The sequence below is a fragment of the Balaenoptera acutorostrata genome, chromosome 5 (assembly GCF_949987535.1).
Source record: "Balaenoptera acutorostrata chromosome 5, mBalAcu1.1, whole genome shotgun sequence".
Taxonomy (NCBI): Eukaryota; Metazoa; Chordata; class Mammalia; order Artiodactyla; family Balaenopteridae; genus Balaenoptera; species Balaenoptera acutorostrata.
In genome coordinates, this window is record NC_080068.1 from 19,019,209 (window position 1) to 19,028,606 (window position 9,398).

Below are 9,398 nucleotides of genomic sequence, written 5' to 3' on the forward strand. Positions count from 1 at the left end.
GCAGATTCATCAGATATCCATTTAGGTTTTATTAGGCAGAAATCAATCGATTCAACAACAAATATTTATTGAGCACATCTCCCATTAAGGCACCTGTAGTCATAATTTCTGCCCTAGGAGTGAAATGGAAGAAATGGACACACAGAGGTAAGGACACAGGTCAGAATGGACTCAGTGCTACAATTCCAACGAAGTACAGTGTGAAACAGTCATAAAAAAACTTCTTCCAGTTCTATTTTTCCTTTCTTTTTTTTCTTTTCTGTAGTAGTAGTATTAAGGTGCAACTACTAGGGACAAAAACTAGTTCCATTTATGAAGACTGAATGTCTTATATCTGAATCATTTATTTGAATGAGTTCAGGACTCTGAAAGAATAAGTTTTAAAATTTATAATTAACCACAATGCTATAACCATTGTGGAAAACAGTTTGGCAGTTCCTCAAAAAGTTAAACAGAATTAACATATGATTCAGCAATTCCATTCCCAGGTATATACCCAAAAGAAATGAAAGCAGGAAACCAAAGAGATACTTGTTTATCAATGCTCATAGCAGCAGGAGAGCCAAAATGTGGAAACAGCCCAGTGTCCCTCAGTAGATGAATGGATAAACAAAATACAGTAAGTATATATACAATGGAATATTACTCAGCCTTAAAAAGGAAGGACATTTTGATACATGCTACAGCATGGCTGAATCTTGAAAACATTATGCTAAGTGAAATAAGACGGACACATACGGACACATATTGTATGGTTCTACTTATATGAAGTACCTAAAAAAGGCAAATTCATAGAGACACAAAGTAGAATAGAGATTACTAGGGATTGAGGGGAAAGAGAATGAAGAGTTATTGTTTAATAGATACAGAGTTTCTGTTTGAGATGATGAAAAATTCTGGAAATGAAATAGTGGTGATGGTTGCAGAACACTGTGAATACTTAATGCGACTGAACTATATGCTTAGAAATGGTTAAAATGGTAAATTTTATGTTCTCTATATTTAGCACAATAAAAACAAAGTCTACACTTATAACAAATAACAAACTGCAGAATAGTTCAAAATATAGAAATAAGTTACTCACTCAAGTCTAAATATGATCAAAATTAAATGTCCAATATATGCATTCTAAGGCTATGAGTTGTGTGTGTCCTCACTTTAGGAAATCTAATAGAAGTGTAAAAATAAATGTAGAGATGATTGCATATAAAAGGATCTGTTGGGGCTTCCCTGGTGGCGCAGTGGTTGAGAATCGGCCTGCCAATGCAGGGGACACGGGTTCGAGCCCTGGTCTGGGAAGATCCCACGTGCTGCGGAGCAGCTGGGCCCGTGAGCCACAATTGCTGAGCCTGCGCGTCTGGAGCCTGTGCTCCTCAACAAGAGAGGCCGCGATAATGAGAGGCCTGAACACCGCGATGAAGAGTGGCCCCCACTTGCCACAAGTAGAGAAAGCCCTCGCACAGAAACGAAGACCCAACACAGCCATAAAATAAATAAAATAATAAATACTTAAAAAAAAAAAAAAAGTAAACTCAGAACCATCTGCTTTAAAGCACCAGTCCCATATCCTTTGTAAATCTCATCTTTGCCCCTTTCTTCCAGCACTTGCCCTCTTTGGGCTTAAGGAAGTGGGGGAGGGGCAGGGCTACTCTCTCTGTCTCCTTCCCACACCTTGGGGAAGGGTGGAGGACGTGCTAAAAAAAAAAAAAAAAAGGATCTGTTTTACAGAGTGATTTATCCAAACATTCCTTTAAATGAGGAGCTTCTCCTGTAAACTTAACTGTTTGCTAATTGATCAGGAGAAACACAACAAAGGCTGTTGAGAGCAGAAACACTCTCTGGAAAGAGGTATCAGGAAGCTGGGGCCCCTCTCTCGTGCACAGTCTCACACAGGAGACCAGCCACCTGTGTTTCTCTCTTCCCAGAGGAGCTCTGGGCCCTCTCAAGCCTTCTAGGAGAATCCAACATGGTTGAGGTGAGCTGGGGATACAGTGGTGAGAGGATTAGCTACCTTCTAAGCTGATGATCTGACGTTTTATATCAATCACTCAGCAATCTTTTCTATTAGACCACAAACTCCTTGAGGGCAGGGATCAAATTTCTGTGTAGTGTGTTGCCTTGCAAGTATGCCACATGTGCTGGGTGTATCATATTATTTACTGAATAAATGAGTGAATGAATGAATAACTTTAGTACAAAATGGCAATGGAAGGTCAAACAAAAATAGTTATAAAGCAGCTCTGAAATTCTAATATACAAGAAATCCACTTGAGTCATAAAAGTTCAAACGACACATACAATCTTAGAGAAACACTCCTCAAAGCATAAAGTGAGCAAAATCTGTGTCCACGCTTATCATATCTTCTCCTACAAAAGGGACTTAATTTCTACTGTGTTTGTAACTCTGTCTTGTACCCAAATGCACCACATTCACTGGGTTCACCATAAATACTGTCAAAAGAATGAGTGACAAGGCAAAAAATAGCTCGCAGTACTTTTCATTTTTTACAAGTGTGGAAAGCATATTAAACCATCTGCTGATTAAAAATATGCATGTTTTGACTTGCATATGAATCAAATTAACATACATAAATCCAGCACCTCCACATCACTAGATTCACAGCCACAGCCAATAAATTTCCATGTTTCTTCAAATTCGTCAATCCCAGAGTGACATGATTGTGATTAGAAATAAAATACACAGTAATGGTTTATAACTAAAAGCTAACTTTTGTTTTATTTCAATTCAATGGTCATTTATCCTCTAAAAATAAAACAGGCATAAGATCATTGGGAATCTAAAATTTTATGCTCAAATTTGCTCTATAAATACCTAATATCACCATGGGAAACTAAAATTTGAGGTTTAGAACAAGAACCATCCTCCTTCAGTATGATGAATTAGGGTTAACCAAAGTACAACAGGTTGAACCCTAGCACCTTGCTGCCTTATATAACCCCAGAAATGTGAAAGGTCTCAAGTTGCAGCTTCTAGAACTTCAGCTTCTACCTGCCCCTCTGCTCCCACAGGTCCATCACCACCACATTCTCTCCAAGACTATCTGAAGCAGGGAAGATTCTCTGGGAAGTAGAGGAAGAGCTCTGTATACTGTTATACTAATGGACCTGTCAACCCTCCCGGGAGGAAGAACACCTCCAAACTACAAACCTAGGTTGGGCCCAAGACAATCAAGAGGGGGTCAAGGGAATTCCCTGGTGCTCCAGTGGTTGTGACTCTGGGCTTCCACTGCCCGGGGCCGGGTTCGATTAGCTGGTCAGGGAACTAAGATCCTGCAAGCCACGTGGCACAGCCAAGAAAAAAGGGGGGTCAATCGCTGTTACTGAGAGACACCCTGCCCCTTCCTCTTAACTCCTCAGTCCCTCAGGATTAGCCACCATCTGGAGCACTGCTCTAGGACCAAGGATGTAGCCTGGGTAGAATCTCTGGCACCCAGCCTCTCTTTGCACCCAGCTGTTGGCATACCTCTGGCAACATATAAATGCCCAGCACTTTGGTCATTGGGTCCTCCCAGGACTGCCAGCACTGAGCCACTGAGGACAATGGAAATCTTTCCAGAGCAGTGTTTTCTAGCCTTGTCTGGTGATGAGAACCATCTAGGGCTATTGTCATAAACACAGATTCCCAGGTCCTCTCCCTAGATGTTCGTGTTTAGTAGGTCTATACGGGGTGCAGGAATCTGATTATTTAACAAGGGCTCAGGTAATGCTCTTCACCCGGGAATTTGGGGAAATTCTAAGTTCAGCACATTCTTCAAAGTGTTCCTTGAGTCTCCTGGTAGGAGGGAGTTGCCCTGTGTGGATTCAAGCCTTGTCATCTCTGGGGATAATGAAGGTGAGTGTACTTTGTACACTGGGAAGTCTCTGTAAATCCAAGATGTGCTATCATTATCGTAATTATATACCTCTAGCCACAGCCCCCGGACAACATGTATAGCTGGGGTAAACGTCTCCTCGGTGTGCAGGGCTAAGGCACCAACCCCAGTCTCCGCGGATAAGGAGTGGCCAAAAGCAGAGGAGAAAGGGAGGAGGAGGAGCAAAGGCTGGAATCTGGAAATTAATACATATGTATTTCAATCCACAGCTGCTCTGGCTGCTGATATAAATTAAAGGAAGAAGGAGGGAGAGTCAGGGAGAAAATGTTAACAGCATGAATTTTCCAGATATTAAAGACTGAATGTGTTAGCTGAATTATTCATTTATTAAACTTCTAATTTTATTTTTTAGTACTACTACGTGAATAAACGTTAGTTGGACTCAGAGACACAACTCGGTACTAAGATAAGCACCTGCATGATGGGTCGCCACGCCAAGTAGCCTGTGAGGTTTAGTCATCTACATGAGGTTGCCACAGCTGGGGAAAAGCCTCTAAGCTGGCAGTTTTGCTGCTGACTTACCATAAATTAAAGATGGATCTGTAGTTAGAGCACTGCCTCCCCCATGGACACAAAGACCAGGCCCTTCCTTACAATATTGATGAAGAAAATTTGCAATGATGCCAGAAATGAAAGAAGTGCATATTCTTACAGGATGCTGGGAGATGATTTAGAAATAACAACCACTCTTTTCTGAGACTTGAACAAGAAGTTGTGAGTTAAATAGCAGCCTGTAGAATCACCTGGCACTAAGAAAAGGAACATCATGCTCCAAGCCTCCTTAAAAAGATGAATGCAGTCTTCTGTGATTGAATATTTTCCTGCATAGTAACAGAGAAATGGACTAGCTTTTCATGATCTCATCTAAAGCCATGATTATACGACTAAATATTAGCAACTCAACTCAACAAAGGCGCATAGTACAAATAAATAGCATAACAGTTAAATCTCCTCGATGCAATTGTTTGGGAAGAATCCTTCAAGTTTCTGAATAAATTTTAGAAGATACAGGACTTCAAAGTTAACGCTCCTCAAAGTCAGAAAGGTACTTCAGCCTCTAGAATTTTTGGTTCCTCCTGTTGTGACAAACATTCCCAACGAGTTGAGTTACAGCCAGGAGATGGCTTTGGGATAATTAGGAATACATTAGATGCCAAAAGTATATTAAATGCCCAATACGCCTCAGAGTAGCCTCTTTTGAGAGTCACATAAAATATGCAAGAGACGGGGCTTCCCTGGTGGCGCAGTGTTTGAGAATCTGCCTGCCAATGCAGGGGACACGGGTTCGAGCCCTGGTCTGGGAAGATCCCACATGCCGCGGAGCAACTAGGCCCGTGAGCCACAATTACTGAGCCTGTGCGTCTGGAGCCTGTGCTCCGCAACAAGAGAGACCGCAATAGTGAGAGACCTGCGCACCGCAATGAAGAGTGGCCCCCGCTTGCCGCAACTAGAGAAAGCTCTCGCACAGAAACGAAGACCCAACACAGCCAAAAATAAATAAATAAATACATAAATAAAATTAAAAAAAAAAAGGAAACAGCCATAAAAAAAAATATGCAAGAGACACTTAACCATTCTCATCTTCAATTATAATTCCTTAGGTCTCATCACTTTTTTCCTCAGATATGTGTAAAAAAAGGTTTTTCATGCCCATCCTGCTGACAAAATTTCAACCACTGAAACTTTCCCTTTAAAATAAACAAGGCTTTTTATCTCCCTGAGTTGGCCAGATAACGAGTTTACAGGCCACTCAGCGTCACCAGAGAGAGCAGAAACTGGAGCAGTACAGACAGATGAGATCCTCGCAGATAAAGCACATCATCCAGGGCAGTCAGGAGCTGCAGCCTCTTCCCTCACTTAACCTTGTACCAAAGCTGCTGTGGGTAATTTGATTCCCTGCGCACCTTTCTCTGTTGAAATGGAACATGGATTTTTAGGGTGATGTTAGAGGGGGAGACCCTGTGAAGGAAGGAAAACTGTCTAAGGACTTAGGAAATCTACCCTAACTCATTTGCCACGTGAGATCAGTTACTTCACTACTCAACAACCTGTCTCCTTACCTGAAACGGGGGAGGTTAGATCAAACAGGTGGAATAAAGATATTGATCTGGAAGAATTCTCTAAAGTCCCCACTTGGGGCGAGCGGGAAAAATAAGCGGGTTCTAGGCTGTGGTTCTCTCAGAACACTTCTACTTTTCTCTGTTTCCACGTTGGTGTTTCATATAAGATTTCATTTTCTGAAAGGTATCCCGTGCTAAAGAAACTTTGCAAACCCCTGGACTAAAACAACTGTTTCCTTCCAGCTCTCACACCCTCTGATTCTTTAACATTCAATGATAAGAGGGATGCATGCCTGCTAAAGCAACCAGAAGGTTCTCAGTTAGAGTATTACCTAGATACTGATCGAATTTGCAAATTGAAGAGATGCTTGAAGGATGTGAAAGAGGAAATTTAGAGAAACCCAGATGGTGCATCTCTTCTCCAGGTTAGGAAGGAGACCTGTATCACTCTTTCTTCCTTCCCTACTTACAGCCAATATCCACCCCTTACTCAGGGGTTCTCAATGCTAACTGTCTAACAGATTAGCCTATTAAATTATTCAGGGATCTGGGCTCCTGAGATTCTGAGTCAACAGATGCAGAGACAGAGTTTTTTCAGCTACTTCATTTTAGTTTGGTTTTGTTTTAAGATCCATAGGTCATTTTGGTGTGCAACTAGGACTGAGAATCTCTGCTTGGCTTCAGCTCTCCAACCTTCATAAGACCATTCCCTTAAAAGACATTAATGACCTCCCACAATGTCAGTTATCATTTTTAGGCAGATGACCCCAAAGTGAACTCTCAAGAGACATCCATCTTCCATCTTGGTGTTTCAGAAGCTCTTCACCCACCAACTAGCCTTGTCTCCAATCTCTCTCATTCTGTTAGTGGCCCAGCCCTTCTTCGAGTGTCTAAATCTTCCAGTGACCTGAAGGCATCTTTGATTCTGCCACTCCTGTGCTCCCAGCATCCTATCTGCACAAACTTAACAAACCTACCCTGTATCTGACCCTAAATCAGATCCCAGCCTCCTATTCCTACTGCCACTCTTCAACCACATTCCCTTTATGTCTTGTCTATATTGTTTATAGCCACTTACAGTACTCTCATTTTCCCATCTTTACCCTCTTTGATCCATATTAATCTGACTTTGTTAACCCCTTGTTTAAATAATTACAATGGTTCCCTATGGCCTACCCTTAAAAAAATAAACTCCTTCATTTTTTAGGTTCCACAGTAGGAACCCAATCTAAGTTTCCAGCCTCATCTTCAATTACATAGAAGCATGAACACAATACACCAACCAAAGAGCATGGCTCTCTCTTCTGTACACATGTCCTAGGCTTTCCTGATTACGTGCCTTCACCCTTAACCACTCTCTCAGCCCAGAAGACCCTCCTCCCCATTCTAGGCCACTGCCTTCCTAAAGGCTCTCCAGACTCCAAGTGAATCTGAAGCACAATGGAAAACATTGTGCTTGGCCCTCTTTCATGGCAGTCATTATATCCTGTCTTGTAGTGTAGTTATCTATGGCCATATCTTATCCCGTTTACTGAGCCATTGCTTCTTCAGAGAATGTCCTGTGAGCCTTGTAGCTAGATAGAAAGAGAGTGGACTTTGGAGCCAGAGAGCCCTGTGTTGCAATTCCAGCTCTGCCACCCAACAGCTGTTTGAACTGGTTCGTATTATTTAACCCTTCCCTCCTTTAGTTTCCCCATCTGTAAAATGGGAATATTAATATGCAGTTCCTACGATTGGTGTGAAGTTTTAATAATATAGTACATGTAAGGTGCCCGACACAAGAAAGGCCCTCAACAAATTGTGGTTCCTATTAGCAAATGTCAAATGGAGGCTGGACAGGCTTTTATCTGTAATGGAAGGTGATGTCCTGCTAACCCGGCTTGATGGGAACCTTCCTCTACAGATATTCACCACCTGGTACTTTTTACTCATTAAGATAATAACAAGGCTATTTTAAATTTTGAGACAAGATTCTGAAGCAGAGTATTGGTTTCTTCCCTTTTATCTATTGGCCGATAATAATAAGGGTTGGTAGAAATAGTGAAATGGCTGGTACATAGGAAAGGGAAGAAAGAGCAGCAAGAAAACCCTGGATTAAGGTAGCCAGCAATACATATTGAGAGATACAAAATGGCCACAATTTTGCCAAGCAAATATTATCAAGTTTCATTATGCAGCAGGTAAAGGAATAAGCCACCATAGTCAGGGGGGTAGAAATCATTAAAAAAAGGAGAGTTATTAATACAATACATCAAATCATTACATCAAACACACAAAAAAATCCTTCTATAGATGCTTAAAGTGTATTTCATAAGATTCAAAACCAATCCATAGTAACATTATTTTAAGAGTAAAAATGGAAAAAATATTTCTTTAATAGAAGAAAAAGTAAGGGCAGACAGCAGAAGCAAGAAGAGCTACAATCCTGCAGCCTGTGGAACAAAAACCACATTCACAGAAAGACAGACAAGATGAAAAGCCAGAGGGCTATGTACCAGATGAAGAAACAAGATAAAACCCCAGAAAAACAACTAAATGAAGCGGAGATAGGCAACCTTCCAGAAAAAGAGTTCAGAATAGTGATAGTGAAGATGATCCAGGACCGCAGAAAAAGAATGGAGGCAAAGATCAAGAAGATGTAAGAAATGTTTAACAAAGACCTAGAAGAATTAAAGAACAAACAAACAGAGATGAACAATACAATAACTGAGATGAAAAATACACTAGAAGGAATCAATAGCAGAATAACTGAGGCAGAAGAACGGATAAGTAACCTGGAAGACAGAATGGTAGAAATCACTGCTGCAGAACAGAATAAAGAAAAAAGAATGAAAAGAAATGAAGACAGCCTAAGAGACCTCTGGGACAACATTAAACACAACAACATTCACATTATAGGGGTCCCAGAAGGAGAAGAGAGAGAGAAAGGACCAGAGAAAATATTTGAAAAGATTATAGTTGAAAACTTCCCTAACATGGGAAAGGAAATAGCCACCCAAGTCCAGGAAGCGCAGAGAGTCCAATACAGGATAAACCCAAGGAGAAACACGTCGAGACACATAGTAATCAAATTGGCAAAAATTAAAGACAAAGAAAAATTATTGAAAGCAGCAAGGAAAAAATGAAAAATAACATACAAGGGCACTCCCATAAGGTTAACAGCTGATTTCTCAGCAGAAACTTTACAAGCCAGAAAGGAGTGGCATGACATATTTAAAGTGATGAAAGGGAAGAACCTACAACCAAGATTACTCTAGCCAGCAAGGATCTCATTCAGATTCGATGGAGAAATCAAAAGCTTTACAGACAAGCAAAAGCAAAAAGAATTCAGCACCACCAAACCAGCTCTACAACAAATGCTGAAAGAACTTCTCTAAGTGGGAAACACAAGAGAAGAAAAGGACCTACAAAAACAAACCCAAAACAATTAATAAAATGGTCATAG